Below are 7,766 nucleotides of genomic sequence, written 5' to 3'. Positions count from 1 at the left end.
GCCGCCCACTCGGGTCGGAGCCGGCCTGTGATGCACAGGCCTTTCTGTCGGATGCCTGTGGGCAGGCTGATAGCAGCCTGTTTGGTTAGCAGCCTTGGCTCCCTGTGGATCTGCTGAGGTGTCACCTCGTGGGGTCTCCCCTTTTAGGGGTTCCGTTTCTTGAATGGACAGAGAATAAGCACCCGTGTTCACCCGCTCGGTCAAGATCTGCCAACCCAGGAAGTCCCTGCACCAGAAGCGGCCCCCTCCTGCTGTCGCGAGTTCTGGAACGCCCAGAATGCCGGCTGGAAGCATTGTGCCGGACGCTCTCTTGGCGCTCAGCTCTCTGGTTGCTGGTTCCTGGGCTCCGTTTGGGGGCACTGGGCTGCGTGGCACGGTGTGCACGTCTCCTGTCCTCCAGGGCCACCTAGGCAGTGGGACTGCTGGCCCCAGTGGGCAGTCCGGTGTCTGAGGCGTCGTTTACTGTCTGCTCTGGTCCCTGCCTCCTTGCCCTCAGGGTGGTTCTCTCTGTTGTCGGGACATGTGTATGCATGCGCACGCTAACGTGGCCCCCGTTTCACACACAGGGAACCAAGGTTCAGGAAGTGCTGGGGAGAGGAGGCTGGAGGCGGAGCACCCATCCTCTCGAGCACCCTTCCTCCCCCTGCAGCCCCTCTGGGCCAGGGCCGGACACGCGGGAGCTGGGGCAGCCTCTGTCCAGTCTCGCAGGCTTTGGGGGAACTCTTGAGGTGACGCGAGCACGTGACCGAGGGAACCCCAGGGTCGGGGTGGGTAGTGGAAGGGTGTCTCCTGTCTCCTCCTCTGCCCCCGCCTGGGGAGTGTCAGCTGAGATGTCTTTTCGGGAAAGGAGGCCGTAAATTAAATAAGCAATCCCATAAATAAATAAGTAATGAAGTTAGTGGGGTGCCTAATTACATCAGATTCATAATTACGGATGGATGCCTGCCCGATAATTGCACTTGTCTTTAATCTTCGGCTCTGACGTGTGCCTCCCGTCTGATAGTCATCCCTGTGCCCAGCTGGTGGGTGTGGGCGGGGGGCTGTCTTCCAGGGATCTTGGTGGTCCTGGGGTTTGGAGTTGGGGTCCTGTGACTGTGCATCCACCCCTCTGGCCCCTGGGGGCCGGGGCTGGTGCTTGTCGTCAGCGGACCCCTTCTCCAGACGGAGAGCAAGGCCAGGGCGGCAGAGGGACGGAGCAGGAGTCTGACCCCTGTGAGAGGGCTGCCCACTGTCCAGGACAAGCACAGGGCCGGGCTGCATAGGCGTGGCTGGCTGCGTTGAGGTCCATGCCACCTTGAGCTGTCCGGGCCACGGAAGCCGGCCGTGCCCATTTCGGGGGAGCCAAGGACAGTCTTTGGTGGAGAGTCCAGGTCTCCGAGACGCTCTTAGGGTGCCGGCAATCTGGGAGAGCTGTCTGGGAGAGCTGGTGCAGGCATGGCACTGACTGTAGAGGCAGGCGGCTCCTTCCGGATCAGGAGCCCACTGCCCAGCGGCTGAGCCACCAACTGAGCACGAGGTTGGTGGTTGCAGCCCAGGCCGCTGGGTGGGAGAGCGGCGGGACAGCCTGCCTCCGTCACGTCTCCTGCCCCGCAGCACCGGGAAGAGCTGCCCCTCGTCTTCCTCCCGTGATGCCCGGCCTTGTAGTGACTCCCCCGATCCACTGGACAGCACAGGGCCTCTCATTGTCCTGACTGGTGTTGGCCGGACACCGGTGTCACCTGCAGCCCTCCTGGAAACCCTGGTGTGGGGGTTGCTGCCTGGAGCTGGTCTGCCCCTCTCAGGGCCACCCCTAGGGGCCATGGCCAAGTGTGGTACAGGCTCTACTTCTTCCTTGCAGCAGCCGGCCAGGCGTCCACATGGCCTCTGGGTGTTTGCCTGTGTGTCTGTGTCTGGGTGGGGGTAGGTGCAGGCACACACCTCCAGGCCTGGCTCTGCACCCACGGCTGCTGGGGAGGGCGGGTGGTGGAGACAGCACTGACGGGCAGGCAGATGCTGGTGGCCAACGGCAGGGGCCCTGGTTTAAGGGACTCCTTTTAGGTGGAGAAAAAGGAAGCCTGGTGTACGGGGGTGAGCGCTCAGCTGCAAAGATTTGGACTTACCAGCTGCTCCGGCCTACGAAGAATTGACACACACACACACACACACACAAGCCGCGCCGTGCACGCTTCTAGAAGATTCAAAACACAACAATACGATCCACTGCTGTAGAGTCTGACCCCCTAGTGAACCCCAGATGGGGCTTCCAAGGTGGGAAATGAACCTCTGTGGGAGCAGACAGCCTCGTCTTTCCCCCACGGAGCGACTAGTGGGTTTGAACCACTAACGTACAGTGCCCTGGGGCTCCTTCACCTGGGAAGACAGCGTCTGTAGAAGGGGCTGTCAGGGCGGCGTGGCCGCTCTGGGCTTACTGCAGGTGGAAGGAGAGTGGCGTGTGAGGAGGTGCCCTTTGAGCTGGGCCCTGGGCCGTGCAGGACCAGTTGTGGAAGGGCGTCCAGGCGAGGGAACAGCAGGTGCACAGGCCGGGAGCACCCCAGGAGCCGCCTGTGTCATGCAGGAGCCAAGGCTCCGACTGTGGCGGGAGGGGATTTGGTGCCGGGGAGGAGAGGGGGTGTGCGGCACAGCTCCCTGAATCCCAGACTTCTGGTCCTGGGGCTTTTGTTTTTCCGTCCCGTCTGTCGCAACAGTCACGTTGGCCACGTTGGCCGGTCGTGGAGCGCTCAGGTCCTCGTCAGCCCCTGGGGTCAGAGTGATGGGAAGGTCAGGCATCAATCGCCCTGCTATGGGTCATTGACTGTCCAGAGGGATAGGGTCAAGGATGCAGGCAGGTGCCTGGGGACGAGTCAGGGCTCCCTGCTGACCACAGACACACGGCATGGCCCTGAGGGCGGCAGAGAGTGCTCACTCAGCCGAGGCTGACTTCAGCTCACGGACAGTGTGCCGGCCCTGAGCCGCAGGAAGGTCAGTGCTGGCTTGTGGGGGGCCTGAGAGGAGCTTGCCTGGTGGCCCCTCTGGCCTTCTTCGGGTAGCCTCCTCTGGGCAAAACTGTAGAATGCACTTGAAACATCTGGGTGCCTCCAGGGTGTGGGGGTGGTCTCCAGAGAGCCTGGCACTTCCTTTTCCAGTGGCTTCAGGTGGGCCCCCTGGAGGTGCTGTTGCTGAAGCTGGGACCCAGTGTGTGTAGCAGTGCAGACCCCACCCTGCCCTGCCCTCCGCCTGTCTCCCTGTATGAGAGATGGGGTAGCAGCACCCATGGGACTGTCCAGTCAAGGTGCTGCTGTGGCCTGTCCTTCCCTGGTCTCTCCCTCTGGTCCACCCGGTGGCGCCTGGGGCGTTCCCCAGTCCCCTCTCCTTCACCCACAAGGCCAGAGCAGCGGCCGCCCCGTGCTGTGCAGCCCCCATGTGGTGCTGCCCAAAGGGGTTCCTGGGTGAGCGGTCAGCCCCACTAGCTGCCCGCAGCTGTGAGAGTGAGTGAGCGGCCTCTGTTAGAACCAAGCACAGCCCGGGCAGCCGGTCTCTCTGAGGAGGCTCAGCCCCGTCAAGGTTGCTGGGCAGAGCTGGGATGACTCGTCACTGCAGTCTTCCACACCCTTGACACCCCTTGCTGCCTGTGTCCCCCCACCCCCCACGGAGCTGGCACCGCAGAGGCCTGGGCTCTTGGGCTGTGCTGGCTGAGTGATCGCTGGTATGTAAGGGAGACCATAGGACCCCACCCCATGAGGGTCTGGGTGCTGTAGTGGGCCCTGTGAATCCTTCATGGCTCCGTTTGGACACAGGGCGTATGTGACAGGATAGTAGGGCCTGGGGGTGAATCCTCTTGGGCTCAGGTCCCCACTCCACAGACAAGTGACCTTGTAGGAGCAGAAACAAGAGACATGGGAGGCGGCCACGTGACAAAAGAGGTCGAGGTGGAGTGGCATGCTCACGGGCAAGGATGCCAGCTGCGCCGTGGCACACAGAGCTGCCGCGTGAAGCCCCTGGATGGCGACACTTGGCCACCTCAGCTGGAGGACAGACCTGGGTGGGTTGTGTCTGTCCTGCACCACCCCCACCCCCACCCTCACGTGGCCTCGGTCACCTGCTCCCTTGGCATACCCGCTCCTGCTGGGCCACCCTCTGCCAAGGAGGGCACAGCCAATGGTGCAGGGTACCTTCCCTGAGCCCTTTCCATGTCCCCCCCGCCCCCCCCACTGGGAACAGGGAACCCCAGCTTTGTCCCCAGAACAGTGGCCATTGTCAGGCTGTGCCAGATGCCTGGGTCAGCGCCCGTGGACGGGGGGATTCGTCAGTGGACTCTGGAGGGAGCCGGGTGCAGGATGCTGTTGTCTGTACAATCCTTGCAGCCACTTGCTGCTGCGGTGTGGGTCAGAAATGCCTTCTCTGGTGGGAGAGCGGAGGCTCTGGGGGAGAGCGGAGAGCAGGCTGTCTCCAGGTCACAGCGTACACGTGGTGGGGCCAGGAAGAGGTAAAAATAGCCCCCTGGCCAGGCTCATCTTGCTGTCTGGCCAGGAGCAAGCCAGCCTGCGGACAGGAAGGAAACGGGGTCCCCTCCGGCCAGGCCTGGACACTGGACAAGACCCTTGCTTGGTGTCTGGCTGTGAGCCTCCTGCCTGTGCAGTGCCTCAGGGCCCAAACCAAGAGGCCGGCAGCTCCAGGATCTGCGGATCATTCTAGAACGCTTTACTTCCCAGGCCTCTACACCCCCACCCAAACACAGCCCAGAGTGGTTCCACTGCTTCTCTGGCAGCGGTCCTGGGGATCCATGGTGCTGGGCTATTGTCAGAGGGTGGGTGAAGTCCACAGAGCAGCCCACCAGTGTCACTTTCAGCAGCCCCACACATCCATGGCCGCCCCTCCAGGCCCCGTCCTTCTGCCCTGGGGTCATGCTGCCCGTGTGATGTGGATGGGTCACTCAAAGGCGTCCCCTGGCCCCCGTGCTGCTGTTCTTCTTAAAGACCTGCTTTATGGTCTGGCTGGCAACCAAACTACAGAGGTGGGTGCAGGTCCAGACTCGAACAGCGACCAAGGGACAGTCTTGGGGGTTCCGCCACTCTACGTCGATTTTGAGCTTTTTAAACTTTTTAAAGGTAAAAAAAAATTTTTTCCCCCTAAATTATAAAAAATGATCTCGAGTTTTATTGCACCTTTTCCCTCTGTGAGGCATTCTGCTGTGATCCCTGCGGGAGCAGTTGGGGGTGATCGCTCGCACCATGGGTTCCTTTTGGTCTCAGGGATGTGGAGACTGGTGTTCATGGCTCATCACCCTTCGGACTCACGGTTCCGTACGTCTTTGAGTGTTCCTCCTCCTCCTCCTCCTGCTTCCAAGGGGGGCCTATATCGGGGCCCTGTTTGGGAGTGGGGTCTCTGAAGATGTGCTCTGTTAAATTGAAGATGTGTGTGGGTGCTGTTGGGAGAGGCGAGATTCCTACATCCGTCTGCGGGGTGTCCTTATGAAAGAAGAGAGAGACACCCAGGAAGAGGGGGGTAGTGGCCACCTGGAAGAATCCTCTCAAGGCCTCGTGGGGAAGTGTGCCCTCACAGACCCCGGAACTGCGAGGGAGGATGCCTGCCCTGTGGCCGCTGCCGTCACAAGTGGACAGCCACACACCAGCTGCCTTCAGCGTCAAGTCTGCTTTGGGGGCTTATCCAGTCTGAAGGTGCCCGTGTGACGCTGCTTGCTCTCAGTGCCCTCGCATCTTCATGACCTGTGACCGCAGAGGGGCCCCAGCGGCGGGGTGGGGGGGCGCGAGCCCTCTGGCCCTGTGCTGTCAGCGGCTGGAGCTGCCCGTCGCCCTCCGGGCCAAGTGCTGTGGTGAGAGAGCAGGCGGGAGGCTACCGCGCAGGCTGTTCCCGCTGCCCCGAGCTTTCTGTGCCGAAGTTTCCCGGGCAAGTGAAGGCTTTGGAGTGGGAAGACGCCCACCTTTGGTGGGCGGTCTGGGGAAGCCTCAGAACAGCCTGAGGGAAACATGGAGGAGACTGGGCAACTAACTGCCTCTGGGTTGCAGAGGCCCTCGGGCCCCAGCTTGCCCGTGCCATGGATTCGTGCAGATCTGGTCCGCCCAGAACCCTCGTGAACGCCCTCTCTCAGGCTCCTCCCGGGTGGCAGGCCTTCCTGCGTCACCTCCCTCCCCTCAGCTTCCCCCTGTGCAGCCGTGGGCAAGCCACTTGCCCTCTCTGAGCCCGTTGCTGTCTCTGCAGACTGACCCCAGAGGGCCCCAGCGCAGGGTAGCACCGGGCACAGAAACCAGCAGGGTTTTAGCGGCCATGTGTTTGGAAGCAGATTGCCAGGCCTTTCTTGTGAGACGCCTCTGAGCGGACTCGAACCACTGACCTTCCGGTGAGCAGAGGAGTGTGCGCACTGTCGGCGCCACTAGGGTCTCCTGCCAGGTGCAGTGCCTGCCCCAGTGACTTGGAGACCTGTCCTGCTGTGGGGCAGCTTCTGCCAGGAGCCCCTTGCCCTGTCAGCCCCCACCCCTGTCCTGGACCCTGGCACACTGTGTGTGCATGTCGTGTGTACATGTATCTGCATACATGTGCGTGTGTGCGTGCCCACGCGTCGTGTGTACTTTCATGCCTGTGCACCCCCTGCTGTGCATTCACATGGGCCGCATGTGCACGTGTGCCTGCAAGGGCACACACATGCCCGCACACATGCCTGCATGTGCTTTCATGTGTGCTCACGCGAGGACGTCACACGTGCGTGCGTGCACCTGGGCAAGCAGCAAGTTCTTTCCTCACTTGAGCGCCTGACCCAGGTGACTTCAGGTGGGATGTGGAGGTGAGCGGGCCCACGGGTGTGCAGGTTCCTCTGAGCCTGGAGGATCGGGGGTGGGGCAGGGCTGGGAGGAAATGGTTAAGGAGGAGGAGGCAGCTGGGGCGCCCGCCTGCCCGAGTGCACAGTGGAGAGGTTTTCCAGCCGAGCTATAAAAAGGCCTCACAGTATTTGAGCTCCTGAGTGTCGGCTGGAAGCGCGCCAGGGTTACCATGGCGATGAGGAATTATTACTTACTGCCAAGGCTGGGGGAAAAAGCTCCACTTTTGGCTTCCACACGGGAGGAGTGGACTTATGTAATTCCCTGTGTTGATGGGCCTGGAGTGGCAGGAGTCGGGGACCGCACTCTCGGCCGCGCGGCGGCCACTGTGGGGTTGGACGGCACTGCCTGTGGTGCCGGGGCCTTTGGCTTTCCCCACCCTTGGGGAGCACCGTGCGAGGCCTGGGGGGCCAGGCCTGGCTGCGGTCCCTCAGGCGCCGGAGGGCCTGCCCGGCACGGTGGGAGCCGTAGTCTCGCGGGAAGCGGAGTGGGCGGCTCTCGGGTGGCAGCCTGGAGGAAGGAAGGATGGGCTTGCTGTTGGCCCCGGTGTGGCATGTGTGAGCCAGCAGCACCGTGCGTGTGTGCGGGCTCCCCCCGAACACGCCTGGCGCCCGGCACTTTCTGCCTTTCTTTCTTCCTTTTTTTTTTTTTTTTTGTGGGAGAGTTTCTTCGAGTTGTGTTTGAAGCTGGCGTAAGCGGAAGGCTGGTCATGTGCTCGGCGGGTAAGACGCGTCACCGGCCCGCCGGTGAGCAGGGAGGTGTGGCGGGGGCTGTGGAGGGTGGGCAGTGGCGTGGGGGCCAGCCTGCACCCAAGGGGCTGCTGCTGTCAGGGGGCTGAGGCACTTTCCTGAGGGAGTCCCCATCCCACTGCCAGGCACAAGGCCTGGGTCTGGGACCTGGTGGGCACTGGGCAGCTGGCCGGAGGCGACCTGGGCGCTCCGAGCAGGGCGGCGTGCG

The 7,766-nt window shown here is 62.4% G+C and overlaps 1 protein-coding gene across 1 annotated transcript in view; it reads left to right on the top strand.

Annotated features, from left to right (window-relative positions):
* The first annotated feature begins 7,386 nt into the window (after positions 1-7,386).
* The window catches only part of NCOR2 (nuclear receptor corepressor 2), a 99,355-nt gene continuing 98,975 nt past the window's right edge, over positions 7,387-7,766 (top strand). The window contains exon 1 of the mRNA XM_045296729.1: positions 7,387-7,531. The gene's annotated coding sequence lies outside the window, so the exon portion shown is untranslated. The remainder of the gene's footprint in view (positions 7,532-7,766) is intronic.

The sequence above is a fragment of the Echinops telfairi genome, unplaced genomic scaffold (genome assembly GCF_000313985.2).
Source record: "Echinops telfairi isolate 266 unplaced genomic scaffold, ASM31398v2 ScPeMD7_7412;HRSCAF=8450, whole genome shotgun sequence".
Taxonomy (NCBI): domain Eukaryota; kingdom Metazoa; phylum Chordata; class Mammalia; order Afrosoricida; family Tenrecidae; genus Echinops; species Echinops telfairi.
This window is presented reverse-complemented; position numbering and strand designations above follow the sequence as displayed.